Raw genomic sequence first — 21,724 nt, 5'->3', positions numbered from 1 at the left:
TTTTCCCCATAACAGACATGCCACTTTTACACCCGTTGGCTCATTCGGCCTAGTTGGCCAAATACAAGGCTTGCAGTGTCCACTGTTAAGTATCTTCACTGGTGATTTCTCTTTTCCATTGAACTACATGCAGCTTGGCTTTTCCAGCTTTCTGTCAGCTGGCCTACATGGAGGAGATTTTCAGCTCAGTTCCAGCAGGATTTCTCAGTGACCTTGCAGCACAAGTATGTGGAGAAAGACACCTTTTTGAGTCTCATTGTGTATCTTTCCTTAGTATCTACTTTCTTAACCCAAGCAGTCATTTCTCTGATTGTGTTGGCAAAACCAGCATTCCTACCAGGTCCTGACTCATGCCCAGGCCCTCTTGTCCTTTCTTGCCCTTGCTTCCAGCCATCTAAACTCTACCCTCCCCTCTATGTGTGGGCTGGGCTACACTCTACTAGAAGGGTCAGAATGCTGTCTACTGTGCTAGAACTTGCTTTATGTCTACTCCTTTCCACTCTTTATTTTTCCTTTACCCTCCCTCCATCCCTGTCTGTATTTTTTCTTTTCTTTTCTTTTCTTTTCTTTTCTTTTTGAGGTAGGATTTCACTGTACCCCAGGCTTTTTTTTTTTTTTTTTTTTGATTTTTCGAGGTAGGGTCTCCCTCTGGTCCAGGCTGACCTGGAATTAACTCTGTAGTCTCAGGGTGGCCTTGAACTCACTGCGATTCTCCTACCTCTGACTCCTGAGTGCTGGGATTAAAGGCATGAGCCACCATGCCCGGCTTCTATTTTCTTGTTAAGTTCTTGGTGTCCTTGTTTATTGTGTGTCATCATTGTTTTCCCTCTGCCATTAGTGCTTCGTGAAAGGTTGCCCAATGAATAAATGAATGAACAAAGAGGAAAGTTTAAAGTTTCCTTTTTTTCCAGCCTGAGTGAAATAAAAGGAATAGTGTGATGCATGTCTTTTTCAGATATTTTTCTATTATGTATGCATACACACAAACACACACACACACACACACACACACACACACACACACGCACACACACATCACAAATAGCCTGGGTCCCTCTTTTGATGTGTACAACTACTGTGCTGGAGAAACTTGTGCATTTTTTTACCATTCAACAATATGACATGAATACATGTGATACATACAAGTGTCTCATTCTTTCAATGAAATATTACATTTCATTATATAAAAATACTAGGAAATTTAACCATCCTAATGGTGTCCATTTACTCTATACCCCTTGTCTATCATCACTGTAAAAATAATTATACCCTTTCTATACATGAAAGGTGTTTTTATTCAGTGGTCTGACTACCATATAACTTTCTTGGCTGATTGCTATTTTGAAATTTCAGTTCCAACTGGCTTCCTGCTTCTGAAACATCAAAGCTTGGGTTCCACACAGATTCTGGAGCTGTGCTTCTCCAAGCTGGTCCATGGCTTTTCAACAGTCTGTGAAGAGATAAGTGCAGAAATTAAAAATAGAGGGACCAAGAGATGGCTCAGCAGTTAAAGGCACTTGCTTGTAAAGCCTAAAAGCTTGATACCCACTAGTTAGATTTCCCAGTAGTCAGGTAAAGCCAGATGCACCAAGTGGTACAAGCATATGGGATTAAAGGCATGTGCTACCAGGCCCAGTAATTTTTTTTAAAAAAAAGAACTTTAGCACAGTTAATTTGAGACATGGTGTTCTTGAGTTATTGGTAAATGTTTAATTTATTTCTGATTACATATTCAGTCAGAGTATTCCTGAATTCATTTTGGAAGTGAGAATACTTTATAAGTTAATAGATTCCTTTTCTCAACTTCATTTTAAAATAATGTCTAAGCCATGCTTCCTTTCCCAAAGTCTTCCTAGATCTAGGTTCAAGAACACATAGCACTGTAAGAAATAGATCTCACTCCTATCCAAAAATGACATCATTTTTTTTTTTTTTCGAGGTAGGGTCTCACTCTGGCTCAGGCTGACCTGGAATTCACTATGTAGTCTCAGGGTGGCCTCGAACTCTCGGAGATCCTCCTACCTCTGCCTCCCAAGTGCTGGGATTAAAGGCGTGCGCCACCACACCCGGCCAAAAGTGACATCATTTTTTAAAAGAGATTGCAAAATTTACTACCATAGTCTTAATTCTAGCCCTGTACTCAACCGAGGCATGGATGGACTTGACTCTATTAGTCATTATGATCTGGTTATTATACATGTATAAGTTTTCTTGAATGTGACATGACATTTACAGGTGACATGAACATTATATTTAAAGTAGAAAAAACAATAATATAGGTGATAGGTAAGGAAGAAAGAAGTTGTTAACTTGGATGGGAAGTCAATTGGAATTTGTGGAAATATAAAGATTTGTTTTAGGTAAGGTAGGAAGTATAAGAGATCAGTATTGAAGCAATATTTGAAATATTTTTTTTAAGGGCATTCCTTACGGTCATCTTATCTTTTTTTTTTTTATTAGCTTTCTATTCTGCAAGTACAGGCAGTTTGGTACCACTATTAGGCTCATCCATGAGCTAACCCCTCCCCATTGGCCCCTCCTTGTTGAGGTATATGGGTCGTGCATTGTGGAGTTAGCCCACAGTTATTGGTACGATAAATGTCTCTGTATATCATGACCCAACATGTGACTCTGACATTCTTTCCACCCCCTCTTCTGCAAAATTTCTCTGAGCCATGTTGGGTTCATTTTTGGTCTGCTTCAGTGATGAGGTGTGGGGGGCCTCTGGGGTTCTGGCTTTCTGATTTGGTAGGCGTTGATTTTTCTCTGTGTTGGTCTCCTTTCCCCTTGTGCTGGTATCCAGTTCATCAGGAAAACAGCACCCTTGCTTGTTTCGCCAATATTTGAAATATCTTAAATTTAAATATGATAGAGATTAAGAAGTTAACTAATTTTGAAGTTAGAGTTAAAGGGTGTGTGTGTGTGTGTGTGTGTGTGTGTGTGTGTATAAGTCTTTACTATAAAGGATTCATAGTCTTTACTTACTTGATCCAAAGATCAAAAAGTCTTATGTTGGGCTGGAGAGATGGCTTAGCAGTTAAGCGCTTGCCTGTGAAGCCTAAGGACCCTGGTTCAAGGCTCGATTCCCCAGGACCCATGTTAGCCAGATGCACAAGGGGGCGCATGCGTCTGGAGTTTGTTTGCAGTGGCTGGAGGCCCTGACACTCCCATTCTGTCTGTCTCTATCTGCCTTTTCCTCTCTCTGTCTGTCACTCTCAAATAAATAAATAAAACAAAAAAAATTTTAAATAAAGTCTTATCTTTAGGAGAACTAATGAAAGTATGTTAGGCTGAAAGGCTCAAACTTTGATTAGTCGTGGTAATTTGTTATTAGTTGTTTATTTTATACATATAATGAAATTATGTTTTATATAATTATATTGGTTGTATAATACAATGAAATGTACTTTATATAAATAGGTTCAGTTTTATTTATTATAACTTTATAGCAAATAAATAAGTCTTACCCAATTGGAAAACATATAAGCGTTGAACACTTAAGAAACCTACTGTTGTAAACAAAATATGTAACAAAATAAAGGCTTAGCTTTGATTTTTATGTCACATTTACATAGAGTTTAAATAAATAGACAAGATTAGTTAAAATATCTTGATCTTGTTAACCTTGATATTAATATGGGAAACTAAGGCTTATAGAACTGGCACCAGAGACGGACTGGAGAATCAGTCTATTTTTACATCAGCATGAGTCCATCTCTTCCAAAGACTGAAAAAATGGTTAATTAGTAGAGAGATATCTGTAGCCACGTTATGGAGTTAAGAAGAAACACAAGATAATTTTAGTACTAGCCAGAAGCTGTAATTCAAACTATGGCCTTGAAACAGCACGAGAACTACAGTACCAGTACCAAAGACTATGTAGTGAGGGACATAATTAATATAAAAGTTTATTATAGTGTAAGCATAACTTTGGACCAGAGTCTTTTATCATAATCTTTTATCTTAATATGAGGTATGGCATTATAAATAAATTTATCACCTTATTATAGAGAATTGTTTAAGGTAAGAGAAGTACAGAGAAATAGCTCTTTAGAAGGTAGGCACATCTTTTTTTTCAAATATATGATAGTTATAAGTACAAGCAGAACATGTCAAATAAGACAGCATAAAGTTTTGGCATTTGTATTTGGTAACATCTTTGATTACATACCTGTGTGGGTACCAATTACCTCACAAACTGGAAGCAGAATAGCAGCATTTAAGATCATTTTTATAAAGCAGGGAACATGTCTTAAGTATCAGTATATCTATAAGCAATGAACTTAAGATACAAGAAATGAGGCAATTACTTAAGTAAAACCTTGACTGAGACTGATTATACATAGCTTAAGAATAAAGTCATACCTTGTCATTGTTGAGTTAAATTAGTTTGATTTTAACATATATTAGAGACATTATGATAGACATAAAGTGATTTCTTCATCAACTACCTTTAATCATTGAACCATTTTTAAGTTTAACGTAAGGCAATATTTATGACTAGTACAATATATGAAGCCTAGACAAACTATATTAACATTGTTTGTATATTGCAGGCCTTCCTAGGACAGGAAGAATTTCCTCACTTTCCCTAAGAACAAAGTCACAATGACTAAATCACCTTTTATAAAACTTAGACAATAATCTTAGTGATAATCACCCAGTAAAATAACATGAACAGGGCTGGAGAGATGGTTTAGCAGTTAAGTGGTTGCCTGTGAAGCCTAAGGACCCCAGTTTGAGGCTTGATTCCCCAGGACCCACGTTAGCCAGATGCACAAGGGAGAGCACACATCTGGAGTTTGTTTGCAGTGGCTGAAGGCCCTGGCATGCCCATTCTCTTTCTCTCTGTCTGTCACTCTCAAATAAATAAATAAATAAATAAATAAATAAATAAATAAATAAATAAATAAATAAAAACAGCATGAACAAACCAGGAACCATCTTAAGGTTATAATTTTTAAGATAAATAGTAAAAGGGGCTAGAGAGATTGCTTGCCTGCAAAGCCAAAGGACTCAGGGTTGATTCCCCAGTACCCACATCAGCCAGAAGCACAAGGAGCACATGCGTCTGGAGTTTGTGCGCAGTGACTAGGGGCCCTGGCATGCCCATTCTCTCTCTCTGTCTGTCTCTCTTCTCTATCTCTCTTTCTGCTTGCAAATAAATAAAATTTAAAAATATAATAAAAGGCTGAAAAATAGAGGAACATAACAAAGTTGTTTGAGAACTTTAAAGTCAGTGTTTCACAACCATTATCATGATCAGATTAATACCAATGAGTTAAAAGATTTTACGTTTACAACCTGAATACCATAGCATTCTGCTACCAGCCAGGGCCATCCTTTGTTAGTCTGATATAAGCCCTAGGCTAATAGTCATCTTATATATGTCAAGGAGTCTGTAATATGATCAAGTACTTTAAGACTTAATCAATTTTGTCTTTTACCTTTTGTTTAAGCTTACTCATACTTTCATCTATGTACTTTTACCTTACAATCTATGTAACCACTCTATAACAACCTTTTTCATCAAACATTTACCAATATTTAAAGTTTCCTTTCCAGTTTACCTTTTTTTAGTCAGTTCATCTCATAACTACCAACAAAAACTTTCATTTTCCTTACCATAAGACTTCTAATGTGTCCATTTAAGATTTTTGTTGTATTTTTGGCTAATTATAAATAGACTGAATCCTGATTGTCTATTTTCCCATCTCCCTGGGTCAGCAGTCCCCCTACGTTCCCCTCTTTTTTTAATCACAGGCAACTTAAACCTTTTTAGTTTAAGTCCCATAGCCTTTTAATATCACTTTTCATATCCTTTTAATAACATACCTTACAACAATCTTTTACCTTATAAAGTCTTTTCTGATCGAAAAACATGTCTCTTTCTTTAGAAGCAGGCTTAGAATTTGGTATACAAATATGTCTGTTGTTGTAGTAAGCATGAGCAAGCATGTTGTCAAAAACATAGAGGTTAATTATTTTCAATATATTGTAAACCTGGTTTTAACAATTTTAATTTTAATTTTAAAATTTAAATATATAAGCATCAGAACATTAATGACCATAAGTATTGGAACAACCAATAACCATAAATTTAGTTGTACTTAAGGACAGACTACATGAAACATAGAACACGTGACATGACATGGTTGGCCAGCATCAGACATGACATCAATGAAACATGGAAAGACATCCTTTTAAGGTTTTAGTTATGTTTTAAGTTGGTGAGGACTTAACAGAGCAGCAAACAGTGGTTTGAATTTAAAGTTGACCTTTTTTCTTTGGTGGCTTGTAATGAAAAGAAGGGGGGAAGGGAAAAGAAAGGAAAAAAAAAACCCTAGAAGCTGTATAGTGATTTTAACTTTTAGTAAGGAGAGAAAAATTAGATATCCATATATAGAAGAAGTTAAAGAGGCCCAATAAAGACAAGAATTTCTTTAAGAAGGCAGGGTTTTTATTTGATTTAGTGGGATAGTTGGATTTAGTGTGAGCTGGGGAGACCCTGGCAAGTCATAGCCAGATGGTAGAACTGTGTGAGAGAGTTTTAGAAGGGGCAGGATTTTAGAAGGGTTTTGGTAACAGAGGAGGAGTTGGAAGGTAGAACAGGAAGTACAAAGGGAAGGGTGGGAAAGGAGGGCAAAGTAGCCCTGAAGATAAGGAACCTCGGACCACTTGCCATGTTTTCTAAGGAAGTTGTCAAGATCAGTAAGAATATTAAAATCAAAAGTGCCATATTCAGGCTAGCTGTGGTCATTATCTAAGGAATATTGCGACCAAATTTGAACAGAGAGCCAGAGTAATTTGGCAGGCAGGAGCTCAGGAAGCTCAAGCTCCTTTAAATTAGCCTTGAGACATGCCAATGGAGTGTCTTTTAGAACAGATAATTTAGAGCCCATTTTGGAGGACAAGGACTAGAAACCAATCCCACTACCAGGGATGTCTCCCAGGCTTACAGAGGGCAAATGAAATGCAAGCATTAGGAGGAAGAGTTCCCACACTCATAATGCTTGGGATGTGGAATGATAAGTGGAAGACTCCCAGAGTCTCTGATCATCCACAGACTGAAAAGTGAGAAACTCCTGGACTTTCTAAGGTCTGGGTTGGGTGCCTCTGCCACAGACTGAGAGTGAGTACCTTGTCTTGAAGCTATGATTTGATGAGGGTGTGAATGCAGTGGGTCACATGGTGATAGGCTTCTAGTATGGAGTTAAAAAGGCCAGTGGGAGAGGGTGAAAAGAAGAAGAAAAGGAAGAAGCCTCCAGGTACTAAGCTAGAAAGACTAAATGTTTTAGGTCACAGGCAGCTGTTTAGTACAAAGTAGTGAGCACAGCGAATTTGTGCACTCCTGAGAGAGTGAAACATTGGCAGGGAGGTAGAGAGGAGGAGAGGACATTCAGTCTGCAACCCCTGGAGGGTTCTGATCCAAGTCATGGCACCAAATGTAAGGCACGCGTAAGAGAAAAGTGAAAAAGAACACCAGACTTGATCTCTGCAGATGGACTGTGTATTGAAGGAAACAGTGAGGGCAGCAACCTTCCCGCAGGATGAAGGCTGAAACACTGGGCCAGGCTGTGGTGCAAGCTTATAAGGAGGATCCTAAGAAAAACAGACTGGGGCTGGAGAGATGGCCTAGCGGTTAAGCGCTTGCTGTGAAGCCTAAGGACCCTGGTTCAAGGCTCAATTTCCCAGGACCCACGTTAGCCAGATGCACAAGGTGGCACATGTGTCTGTAGTTCATTTGCAGTGGCTAGAAGCCCTGGTACACCCACTCCCCCCCACCCTCTGTCTGTTGCTTTCAAATAAATAAAAATAAATTTAAAAATTTAAAAAAAAAAAAACAGACTGGACCAGCTGTAGGTCCAAGGAAATAGATAAGGAACTGTAGTTATTTGTGTCTTTACTCAGAATAAGCATTTTTAGCAAAATTGTGTAGGCAGGATATCCCACCAGACAGTTTCTATTCCCTCAAGGTTTTCTAAGCTAAGGGAAGTTCATCAATCGGGAGTAGATGAGCTGTCAAGGCCACATGCCTCTAAGGTTTCTTTATTGCCTGCTGGTCTTAGGGACAGTTATTAACTCTTTAGTTCCTTCTAGTTTTCAAGGAAAGCTATTAACTCTTCATTCCCATATGTGTCTATTGCCATGAACAGTAGGATCTGGGATCTGAACTCTGGTCCTTATATTTGCATAGCAAGCATTTTAAAAACTGAGCCACCTCCCTGACCCTTCCTTATTCTTTTTTGTATGTGGTTTGTTTTCCTCTGGGAAGTCTTTGTACTTCTAAAAAACAAATCACTAAATTCTCAAATTTCATGATGCCTTTAAGTGATTGTTTTTCAAAAGCAGGCCTAAGCTAACCTTGAAGTCACTCACTCTCTGTAGTCCAGGCTAACCTTGAACTCATGGTGATCCTCCTACCTGAGCTTCCTGAGTACTGAGAGTAAAGGTATACACCACACCTGGCAAGGTAATGGACATGTTTTTTTTCGATTCTTTTTGGTTTTTCTAGGTAGGGTCTCACTCTGTCCCAGGCTGACCTGGAATTAACTAGGCAGACTCAGTGTGGTCTTGAACTCACAGCATTCATCTTATCTCTGCCTCCCAAGTGCTGAGATTAAAGGCATGGACCACCATACCTGGTGGTAACAGATATTTTGAGAGTAGCGTTTTTTTGTTGTTGTTGTTTGTTTTGTTTTTTTTTTTTTTGTTGTTTTTCGAGGTAGGGTCTCACTTTGGTCAGGCTGACCTGGAATTAACTCTGTAGTCTCAAGGGTGGCCTTGAACTCATGGCTTCTGCCTCCCAAGTGCTGGGATTAAAGGTGTGCACCACTACACCTGGTGGTAACAGATATTTTAACCAACAAAATATCCTCTGTATATTTCATGTTTTTCTCTGTGTCTACATTTAATTTACATTTTGTGAAATCTTTTATTTTATGTCTGGAGTATTTAAACTAATTTTTATTCTACATTTTTGTTATTCTAGTTTTTATTTTGGTCAATTTAAGATTATAGCCATAATCTCATGTGGAGTGGCTAGTTCTAATTTTAGAAAAGATTGATCTTTAATGTCCAAATTGTTATAAGTCTTATTTTGATTTATACATTTCTTTGTCCTATTATTTTGATAGTATATCTGTGAGAATGACCTTGAATTTTTTTTGGTCCTCCTGCCTCTCATTCCTTTTAAAGCTGAAGACACATAGATAAACTAGTGTTCCAAATTGCAGTCACCTTGGACTCTAAGGACAGCAGAGCCTTGCAGGATCATCCCCAGATAAAAACAATCATCCAGGAGGGTGAAGATACCTCTGGAATTGTAAGTAATCAATGGGCTAGAGTGAGACCTTCCTTCAAAAAAAAAGTAGGAAATTAGATTAAAACACAGGATTCATCTATTTGTTGCCTCCAAGAAAAATGCCATCAAAGACAGACATAACTTTAGAGTGAAGGAATGAAAACTGTATTCCAATCAAATGAAACCAGGAAACATGTAGATATCACTATTCTAATATCTGATATCTGATAATGTGTTCTGAAGCCCCACTCCCAAACAATCCTATTCTGTGAGAAATGATTCTGCACAAATGCCTCAGAGTCTAAGCCAAGCAGAAGCTGAAATCTGCTCTTCTCATGCCTTGTCAAGCTGCTCTCTTCCAGCAGTCAAGTTCCTTTCAAAAACCAGATCATGTGCAAACCTCCATGCCTAGAAAAACTGTGTCATCACTGATGGAGAAAGAAAGAAAACAAAACTATGTGACAAAAGTAAGGTAAAGGAATTTATGACTACTAAGATAGCTCTTCCAAGGATACTGAAGAGCATGATAAACATATCCAAGAGGATAGAGGTTAAAAAAAATTTAAAAGATGCTAGAATAGTAGCATGCTGCTCCTCTGTTCTGCTTGTCTGTTTCTTTTTTAACATTCTCTGATTATTACTAAGAAATTTTTTAAAATATATCTTATTTATTTAACTATTTGAGACAGAGAGAAAAAGGCAGAGAATGGAAGCACCATGGCTTTTAGCCACTGAAAACAAACTCCAGACCCATGTGTCACCTTGTGCATATGGCTTATGTGGGTACTGGGGAGTTGAACCTGGGTCCTTAGGCTGTGCAGGCAAGCATCTTAGCTGCTAAGTCATCTTTCCAGCCCTGCTAAGGAATTTTTGTTTATGCCCCCAAATTATGTAACCTTGGAAACTTGTAGACCACCATTAATGTAAATAACTCAAGATGATGTCCAACTGCCCACCTAGTACCCTGTAAATGCTCAGATTCACCAGAGCTAAATGCTGAAAGTATTTGGAGTTACTGACTCTCCTCAGCCCATGCATAAACAAATTGAGCTCTCCAGTCTTTCTGAGTGACACTTAGTTATCCTCTGTGACTTGAACATGAATTTCTGCAACAATAAAATAAACTTCAAGCCAAATTTAGTCTTAAGTAATAAAAGATTTCTTCATACTGATTTAAAAATTTTTTTTTCGGTTTTTTGAAGTAGGGTCTCACTCTAGCCCAGGCTGACCTGGAATTCACTATGGAGTCTCAGGGTGGCCTCGAACTCACGGCGATCCTCCTACCTATGCCTCCTGAGTGCTAGGATTAAAGGCGTGTGCCACCATGCCCAGCTCTTCATATTGATTTTAAAAGAAACATTTATTATTTATTTATTTAAGAGCAAGAGAGAGTAAGAATGGGTACAGTGGAGCCTCCTGCCACTGAATATGAAATCCAGACCCATGTATCACTTTCTGTGTATCTGGCTGTGCAGGGGAACTGGGAAATTGAACCCTGGGCCAGCAGGCTTTGTAAGAAAGCAACTTTGTTGAGCCATTTCTCCAACCCACTTTATACTAATTAAGGGAATAATCAATGAAGAAGACATTACAGTTCTAAACATACACACTGCAGGTCAGCCTGAGCCAGAGTGAGACCCTACCTCAAAAAAAAACAACAAAAACAAAAACTAAACATACACACTGAACATGAGTGTACCCAGAAAGAATTGCTACTAGATATAAAGTTATAGATTAACCCAACACAGTAATAACGAGTGACTTTAATACTTCACTTCCATTCAATAGACAGGCCATCCCAATTATACCAGTTGTTTTTTTATTGCTTATGGAACTTGTAGTTTCTAGGGGAAATTTTATTATGGTGGGGAAAGCATGGCAAGCTGGAGTGGGAAGTGTGCATCATCATATCCCATCAAAGTTAGAAAGCAAAGAAAGAGAACAGGACACACACACACACACACACACACATGTACAAATATATGTATATCACCTTAAGGTTCACTTCAAGTGGCACATTTTCTTCAGTAAGGGTTTACCTCCTAAAGGTTCAATGACCAGCTGAAAATCAAATGTTCAAACATATGAGCCTATGGGGGACATTTTACATTTAAGCCATAATACCAACAACAACAACAAAAGCACACAGAGAACATCAGATTAAATGACATCATAGGTTAAATAGACTTAATAGACATATATAAGACATTCCATCCAAATACTGCAAAGTACATTCTTCTTAGCAGCTCATGGAGTTTTCACTAAAATAGAATGCATATTAAGATAGAAAGTCAGTACCAACAAATACAGGAAAGTTGATACAGAGAAAGCCTTTGACAAAATCCAAACTCCTTTTATGATAAAAGCCTAAAATGACTAGGAATGGAAATCTATCTTTTACCTTCTCACTGCTGAAATAAAAATATCACAAATATCAGTTTAGGGGGCTGGAGAGATGGCTTAGAGGTTAGGGCACTTGCCTGAGAAGCCAAAGGACTAAGGTTTAATTCCCAGGACCCAAGTAAGCCAGATGTATAAGGTGGTTATTGCAGCCAGATTCACATTGCTGGTAGAAATCACCCAGCCAAGACCAGCCTGTGGAGGTGGTATGGGTGGAGGGAGGTTTGTTTTGGCTTACAGGCTCAAGGGGAAGCTCCACAATGGCAGGGGAAAATGATGGCATGAGCAGAGGGTGGACATCAACCCCTGGCCCACATAAGGTGGACAATAAGAAAAGGAGAATTGCCCAACACTGGCATGGGGAAACTGGCTATAGTACCCATAAGCCCGCCCCCAATAATACTCCCTCCAGGAGGCATTAATTCCCAAATCTCCATCAGCTGGGAACCCACCATTCAGAACATCTAAGTTTATGGGGTATACCTGAATCAAACCACCACAGTGGTGCATGTGACTGGAGTTGTTTGCAGCATCTGAAGTCCCTGGTACACCCATTCTTTCTCTCAAATAAATAAACATTTTAAAAATCAGTTTAGGGCCGAGTATGATAGCACACACCTTTAATCCCAGCATTTAGGAGGCAAAGGTAGGAGGATCACTGTGAGTTTGAGGCCAATCTGAGACTATAGAATAATTTCCAGGTCAGTCTGGGCTAGAGAGAGACCATACCTCAAAGATAAATTAATAAATTAAAATATCAATTTATGGCCGAGTGTGGTGGCACACACCTTTGATCTCAGAACTCTGGGGGCAGAGCTGGTAGCTCCTTGTGAGTTCAAAGCCATCCTGGGGCTAAAGTGAGTGCCAGGTCAGCCTGGACTAGAGTAAGACCCTACTTCACAACAACAACAACAACAAAATCAGTTTAAGGGAGAAAGGGCTTATTTCAGTTTACAGTTGCAGGTTATAACCCATTGTCAGAGAAGGCACATGGCAGCAGCTGGTCACATTCAGTCTAACAGAGAGGAGGCAGAGCAAAACTATGAATGCTCAGCTAGCTTTCTCCTGTCTGAAGTCTCAGAACCCAGACCATGGAATGGTTGCACCCATGGTTAGAGTGAATCCTCCCACTTCAACTAATGTAATTTAGAAAACCCCCAGCAGATGTCACCAGAGACTTTGTTTCCATGGTGATTCTAAATCCTATGAAGTTGGCAAGCAGAGATTAACCATCTCATTAGAGAACATATCTCAATGTAATAAAGGCTATATCTTAAAAACCTCCAGCCAACATCTTGCTAAATGGAGAAAAACTCAAAACATTTACATTAACACCAAGAAGACAACAAAGGGTATCCACTCTGTTTACTCCTATTCAATACAGTTCTTGAAGTGTTAGCTACAGCAATAAGACAAGAGAAGGAAATAAAGTGATACAAATATGATCAGAAGAAGTCAAATTATACTTATCTAGTCTATACATAAGAGACTCTGAAGACTCCACCAAAAAACTTCCAGAGCTGGTAAACACTTTAAGCCAAGTGACAGCATATAAAATTAACATTTAAAAGTCAGTAGCTGAGCCAGGCATGGTGGTGTATGCCTGCCTTTACTCCCAGGCAGAGGTAGGAAGATGGCTATAAATTCGAGGCCACCCTGAGACTACATAGTGAATTCCAGGTCAGCTTGAGCTAGAGGGAAACCCTACCTTGGAAAACAACATCAATAAGAAAGTAGTCAGTAGCCTTTCTATATACCAATGATAAACATTCTATTAACACTGATTAGGAGAAAGGTAGCTTTGTTCTTTTTTTCTGGCTCTTTTTTTTCTCAATTTTATTAAACATTTTCCATGATTATAAAAAATATCCCATGGTAATACCCTCCCCCTCCCCCTTTCCCCTTTGAAATTCCATTCTCCATCACATCCACTCCCCATCTCAATAAGTCTCTCCTCTATTTGGTTGCCATGGTCCTTCCCTCCTGTTATGATGGTCTTGTGTAGGTAGTGTCAGGCACTATGAGGTCATGGATGTCGAGGCCAATTTTTTGTCTGGAGGGAGCATGTTGTAAAGAGTCCAACCCTTCCTTTGGCTCTTAAATTCTTTCCACCATCTCTTCTACATTAGACCCTGAGCCTTGGAAGGTGTGATCGAGATGTTACTTGGTACTCTAGTTACTTCTTTCCAGCACCATGATACCTTCTGCGTTGTTCTAAGGTCACTGCCATCTGAAAAGAGAAGATTCTCTATCCAAAGTGAGAGTAGCATTAATATAAGCGTATGAATATTAAGAGATGTGCTTACTGGGCAGTAGCTTTGTTCTTTATAGATATGTACTTAGGGACTGGTCCACAGAAACATGGATGTCACCTTACCTGCCTTGGCAGGACTAAAACTTTCATCTGATCCAGTCTCATCCATCATGGCTAAAAACAACCTCCTAATTTTTCCTAAGCAACAGCAATAGTTTCCTATTTTTTTTTTCTCAGTTTCCCAGGCTTAGCTCCCATGGGTGGGTCTTTCTGAGTCATTGTCCTGTTGGGCCCATCAACCAACCAAGTTTCCTACACACCTAAGCCTGATGATGAGGCTCATTCTAATTGGATTTCTGCCTTATATAAATGGACCTGAGATGCTTGTGTAAGTCCTTTCTTCTTCCCTTCTTCACTCCTTCTGCCCTCATTCTCCCCTTTCCCCTGTTTCTACCCTTTACCCTTCTTACTCTTCTTCCTTTCTTCTCTCAAAAGCTTCCTGCACAGTGAGAGACGTTTTCTTTTGTGTGTAAGATTTTTTTTTCAGTGTCTTCTCATCCAGTCTGGGAAGGGGGAGAACTTTTAGTGGGTAATTTCTTTCTTTGTTTTTCTTCTTAACTCTCTCTAAAATAATCTCATAATTTACCCTTCCCACATTTTCAATTTTTTGGTCCTGCAACACCATGACAGTTAAATTATATTGTCAACTTGATCAGATTATGAATCAAGTAAGAGAGATATCACCTGGGCAGGTCTATGGAGGCATTTCCAGGAAGGATTGTTGAAAAGAAAAAGACCTTCCTCCAGAGTGGGTGGCCTTCACAGTGGTGGACTATGTATAAAGAGGGTCCAGGAGAACCTGGTGCCTTTAACTTAGCTTCCCATGTGACTCACTGGTGCATGCATATATGTTCTGTTTATGCTATCCTTCTTGAACATCAGAACTTGGTTTTATAAGCCTTACAGCATAGACTGAAGACCAGTGGCTCTCCTGGAATCATCCAGATCTCCACTGCCACGTCTGGACTGCTAAGGCATTCAGCCCTGTGGACTAAGGAGCTATTGAGTTCTCTGACTCTTTAGCCTGAAAATAGCTATTCTCAGACTGTCCAGACCATAGTTTATAAACGAATTTAACTTTTAATAATTTTTTAATTTATAATGTACAATGCAAATTCTTTCTATGGGTTCTGTTCTTTTATAGAACCCTGACTAACACTAATTGTAAGGACCCATCTCTCTAGTGGGCTTGGTGTTATCTGTAGCTGGCTTCCCAGTTCTTTCCACTACTGAAGAGTCTCCTGGTAGCTAAGGAGCACTGATAATCCATAGTGTGAACTATTTAAAAACTATGAGAGATACATGGATTGGATGATCCTGATTCACCTCTCTTATAAGGAGCCAGGCATATAGTGAATCTGTATATTAAAAATGTTTGAATATGAAAATAAGAAATATGATATTGGATAATTGCTTCTAGCATCTCTGGATAAAGTAACAGGGAAAAAGAATAAGTTCAGAGATTAAAATTTCCAGCTCTGTGTATACATAAATGATCTAAAGGTTTTGGGTGTTTTTTTTTTTTTCCGATATAGGGTCTCACTCTAGCTCCAGTTGACCTGGAATTCACTATGTACTCTCACAGTGATCCTCCTACCTCTGCCTGCTGAGTGCTGGGATTAAAGGTGTGCACCACCATGCCCAGCTAATCTAAAGGTTGTTTTTTTTTTTTTTGCTTGGTCAATAAGTTTATTGTCTTTATGAAAAAAAAATCTTCATAGAAAATTGCTTTAGCTCTCAGCAGCCCATTCCTGAGCTCTGAGGAAGCTTGCCTTCTTCTTGAGCAACCCGATCTTCCTTCTGGGCAAGGGACATTTTGGGATGATTCCACCTCTTCTTCTTAACTTCTCTTTTGGGCTTCTTCTCATAGACTGGATTCTCGCATATAGCAGCATGAACTTTCCTATACATCTCCTCCATCATGTCTGGAGTGATGCTATTCTTTATGTACTAAGAGAATTGTTTCTTATATGCATCTTCGTCTTCTTCCATCAGGTAACGCATATAATCTGCAACATTCTGACCCATCATATGCTTCTGGTATACTTCTGCATTGAACTTCTTACTCTCCGAATCATAACCCTGGAAGCATTTGGTACTGTGAGGGATAGACAGGCCTCCATCCACAGCTCCCTTTAGGGCCCCAAAAACTTTATTGCCAGTTGTAGTTCTAGCAAGGCCTGCATTCAAATAGCACGTGAAGGCACCAGGCTGACCATTAATGCTCTACACATTGTATTCATCTCCAGTCACCTCCACTTGGCCTTCACAGATCTTGTCCATGCCAAACCTATTGAGATGCCTGTGGGCCAGCAGCAGGCCAGTACAATAAGCAGCAGCATAATTTGTTAGGCCAACTTTCACACCGTATTTTGGCAGTTCGTATGCATATGCTGCGCAGACTATCATATCCCCTTCTATATGGGCATAAGCAATCTTACAAATGATATCTCTGTTAGTTAAACAAACAATAATCCTGTATTTTGGTGTGTTGTACTTATTTTTGTCTTGGATTACCAAGCATTTGCGAACATAGTAGTTAGTTTTACCCTCTCGTCACCTAAATTTCACTTGGTATCTCTTAAAGTAGGCCTTATTCTTGACAACTTTAACAAACCCCATCCTGTGAAGTAGAGACCCATGTCTGTGGCTCCACACAGACCTCTGATCTAAAGGTTTTTAAGTGAACCCTACAAGAGACACTTTTCTCCAACAGCCACAGGACTCAAGTTTTAGAAAACCAAATCCAAGCACTCACCATACAATTGGTTGACTTACAACACAAGTTTAAGTCTCAGCTTCAAAAGGTGTCAGCAATCAAAATGAAGTCTTTTGGGAAAGAGTGGTGTTGCAGTTTCTTTTTCATTGCTGGGACAAACATCTGACCAGAAACAGCTATGGGAGGAAAGGGTTTATTTCTGGCTTTCAGAGGACGTTTCACCATAGTTGAAGAATCTGACTCAATTCACCATCCACAGGATACAGGATACAGGATACAGGATAGAGGAAAGAGAGAGAGAGAGAGAGAGAGAGAGAGAGAGAGAGAGAGAGAGAGAGAGAGAGAAGGGAGGAGGGAGGGAGAGGGAAGCCAAGACCAGTAAGAGTTCAAGCTGCTTCTCTACACACCTACTAGGGCTGTACTGAAGATCTATTCCAAGTGACATGCCTCCTCCAGCAGGGATCTGCCTGCTGAAGACTTAAGTAGGAAGTTTAATCTTAACCAAAAATCCCTGAAACTATATGGGACATACATTTACATTAAAACCACCACATTCTGCCTCTGGCCCCCATAGACTCATTATCATCTCACAGTGTAAAATGCACTCAGTCCAACTTCAAAAACTCCTATAATCTCCTATAGTCTACCAACTTTAAGACTGTTCAGGGCTGGAGAGGTGGCTTAGCACTTGTGGTACTTGCCTGTGAAGCCTAAGAACCCTGGTACAATTCCCCAGTACCACACAAGCCAGATGTACAAGGTGGTGCACATGTCTGGAGTTCCTTTGCAATGGCTGGAGGTCCTGGCATGCCATTGCCCCCCTCTATCTGCCTCTCTCTCTCTTGCTAATAATTAATTAATTTTAAAAGAAAAGACTGTTCAAAAGTCTTAAGTCTCATCTGAGATTCAACTGTCTCTTAACTGTGAACCCTGTAAAATGAAAACACAAGTTGCATACTTCAGTACATAATGACACAGAGTAAACATTACATTGCTAAAAGGCATAGGAAGGAGAGACTGGACCAGTGCAAAATCAATAACCAGCAGGTAAATATCAAACATCTACAGCTCCAAGTCCAACATGCATAACCAGAGATGAAGTCTTTGGGTTTCAGTTCCTACTGGGGAAAATTCCATTTCCAGGCAGCAGCTTTCCATAGCAGCCATTCACAGTCCTGGCATATCCAAAACATTGCTGAATTACACTACAAACCATGGTCTCATACATAGCTCCATACAATGGCCTTACTTGGTCTCTACATAGGGACTTTAATCCTGCTTCACATTTCTGCATCTCCGTGGCTCCTGGAACTGAATGATCTTCATAACCTGTTTCCCTGTATTTTTCATGCTTTCAAAACCAATACCAGGTGGGCAACATAGCGTATTTTGTAAATCTATGGGGGAATAAATTTTGACCTTAAAGAGTTGGGTATTCTTTTACTAGTTTCCTTCAGGCTGACTCCTTTCAAAAGAATTTACATTCTACTAACTTGAGACTTCCATGGGTCTCCCCTCAGGCATTGTTTTCTTTTCTTTCTTTTTATGGGAGAGAGTGAGAAAGAGAGAGAATTGGTGCACCAGGGCCTCCAGCATTGCAATTGGACTCCAGATGCGCATGACTCCATGTGCACATGTGTGACCTTGTGCGCTCATGTCACTGTATAATCTGGCTTATGTGGGACCTGGAAAGTTGAACAGGAGTCTTTAAGCTTCACAGGCAAGCGCCTTAACCACTAAGCCATATCTCCAGCCCAGGTATCTTTTTCATTGTCCCAGTGCAAAGCAGTTTGCCCACCCTTAATTGTAGTGATTAACTTAACAATTGCAGGTTAAGTAATCTAAAAACCAGTCTCTTGCCTATAACTTAAAACTTGCTTGCCTTTTTCTGTGATAAGCTGTGCATCTTTCATAAATTTCTGTTCTGCACCTTTCACTAAAGATACCAGTCCATTACTTTTAAATTTAACTTTATCAAAATTATCAGGGCACACATGGTAGAATACAGCCAGCCTTTCCAACAGTAGCCCAGTTCCAACAAAGTTCTCCCCTTTCCCTTTAAAAGTTCACAGTCCACAATTGTGTCTGCATTTAACATTTCAAACTCACCAGAATAGCCCATAAAGCTCTGCTTACAGAACTTCAATCCATCTCCAGTCCAAAGTATTGAATCCTTCTATATTTCTCCTGCAAACACATTCCAAAAGACCAAAATCCACATGCTTAGATTCATCCAGAGTGGGGAACTGCAGGGGCAAGGGGGAGTGGCTTTGTCAAGTAACACAAAAAATATTGCCCTGGCCACTTTGGGTGCCTGATGTCCTTGAATCAAGAGGCTTAGAAAGGAGTTACGGTGTTATTAGGTGTGATTGATCCAGGCTACCAGAGGGAAATTGGATTGCTCCTCCACAATGGGGATAAGGAAGAGTATGTCTGGAGTGCAGGAGATCTGTTTAGGCAAGTCTTGATGTTACAATGACCTGTTATCAGAGTCAATGGACAATTACAGCAGCCTAATGACAGCAGTGTGATAAACGGCCCAGATCCTTCAGGAAAGAAGGTGTGGGTCACTCCTCCAGGTAAAGAACCAAGAACTGCTGAGGTGCTTGCTGAAGATGGAGGAAATAGAGAATGGGTAGTAGAAGAAGGTAGTTACAAATACCAGCTAAGACCATGTGACCAGTTACAGAAACAAGGTTCCATCCTGTTTTGTTAAAAGACTTTATGTATAAGCACACATATATCAAGAAAATGCTTGTGTTTTTCTTTGCTCTATTTCTTACTGTGTAATATACTATCAATGAGATGATATTAGTAGCTGAGATGTGTTAAACCTATATTGTCATGTTTATATTATTGGATACTAGAGGCTAAGTATTCCTCAAGGGACTGTGTCATACATTTTGGGGGAAGAAATATGTATTGTTGGTTGTAAATGGAATAGTTATATTAGGCAGAATTTTGACCTTGTTATTATCTTCCTTTGGAAATTAAGCATGCTCTAATGAGATGTAGTTTGGTATTAAGTTAACAATGGGTGAACTTGTGATGGTTAAATTATACTGTTAACTTGATCAGATTAGGCATCAAGTAAGATACATGACTCTTGGGCAGGTCTTTGAGAGCATTTCCAAGAGAATTTCCAAGAGAGAAAGTCCTTCCTCCAGAGAGAGCAGGCAGCCCTTCCAGTGGTGGACTGTGTACATAGAAGCTCCAAGTAAACTCAGTGCCTTTTGCCTGGCTGCCTCTGCTACTTGCTGGTGTGTGCATCTACCCGTCTGCTGCTATCCTACATGGACACCAAAACCGGCTTCATCAGCCTTCCAATGTAGACTGAAGATCAGTGGCTCTCCAAAAATCCTCCAGACCTTCAGTGCCAGATTGGGACTGCTGAGGCATCCAGCCTTGTGTACTGAGCAGCTATGGGGTTCTATGAGTCTCCAGCCTGCAGACAGCCATTGTGGGACTGTTCAGCCTGTATCCTGTAAGATAATCTAATAAATCCTATCTATTTATTTAGTTAGTTTTTTTCCAGGCAGGATCTTACTCTAGTCCAGGCTTACCTGTAAACACTCTGTAGCACCAGGCTGGCCTTGAACTCACAGTGATCCTCACATCTCAGCCTCCTGAGTGCTGGGACTAAAGGCATGTACCATCACACCCTTAAATCCCCATATATATGTGTATGTGTGTATGTTTTATATATATGTATATATATATATATATATATATATATACATATATATATATACATATATATATATATCATATACACACACACACATATATATATATTACATACACACACACACACACACACACACACACACACACACATATGTGAGCAATCCAATTTCCCTCTGGTAGCCTGGATCAATCACACCTAGTAACACTAACTCCTTTCTAAGTCTCTTGATTCAAGGACATCAGGTGCCCAAAGTGGCCAGGGCAATATTTTTTGTGTTACTTGACAAAGCCACTCCCCCTTGCCCCACTCTGGATATATAAATGCACTCCATGGCTGTGCTCCCTGCCACTGTGTTCTTGTGGTCATCTGTATTTAGAAGCAGCAATATATATATATATATTACATACACACACTCACACATATACATTCTATTGGTTCTGTACTTCTAGAGAACCCTGACTAATATGCAGGCTGTAAAAGAAATTATGGAAACAGTTCCATTCACAATAGTTACTCCCCATACCTTAAATAAACTTAAACAAGGAAATGAAATATATCTATAATGAGTACTTTAAAACCCAAAAAAGAAAATAGAGGAAGACTCTAAAAAAATAGAAAAGCCTTCTATGCTCATGGGTTATAAAACAATATTGTGAGAATGGTTGTCCTCCCAAAAACAATTCGCAGATTCAAGGCAATCCCAGCAAAATTCCAACACCATTCTTTACAGAAATGAAAAAAAAAATTCTCAAAATGCATGTGATACACAAAAAACTCTGGATACCCAAAGCAGTCCTGAGCAAAAAGAATAATGCTGGCAGCATCACAATGCCTGATTTCAAGGTATACTATAGAGCCATAGTAATAAAAGCACCAAAGTATTGGCAGTAAAACAGACACATAGATCAGTGGAATAGAAGTCTCAGATACAACCCCACACAGGTATAGCCACTTTTTTTTTTAGCCAAAAATATTTTTTTTTATTTATTTGAGAGAGAGAAAGAGAGAATGGGTGCACAAGGGCCTCTAGTCCCTGGAAATGTACTCCATATGAAACACCTTGTGCATCTGGCTTTATGAGGCTACTGGTGAATTGAACCTGAGTCCTTTGGCTTTGCAGGCAAATACTTTAACCGCTAAGCCATATCTCCATGCATATGTATATTTTAAAAGTGGAGATCGTTTATTGAGAAAACGATGAAAAAGCCCCAAAGTGTCAGGGCAAGTATACTTCGGATTTTAGTCCAGCATCCAGCGAAGAGAAAGAAAGGAAAATCTGTGCTTTCTTAGTCAGAGCTC

General features: G+C 39.4%; 1 pseudogene; it reads right to left on the bottom strand.

The window, feature by feature from the left end:
* Positions 1-15,748: 15,748 nt before the first annotated feature.
* On the bottom strand, positions 15,749-16,642 carry LOC101613985 (annotated as a pseudogene).
* Between the last annotated feature and the right edge of the window lie 5,082 nt (positions 16,643-21,724).

This window comes from Jaculus jaculus, chromosome 2, assembly GCF_020740685.1.
Source record: "Jaculus jaculus isolate mJacJac1 chromosome 2, mJacJac1.mat.Y.cur, whole genome shotgun sequence".
NCBI classification, from domain to species: domain Eukaryota; kingdom Metazoa; phylum Chordata; class Mammalia; order Rodentia; family Dipodidae; genus Jaculus; species Jaculus jaculus.
Note: the sequence above shows the minus strand (reverse complement) of the source record. Positions and strands in the feature narration are given on the sequence as shown.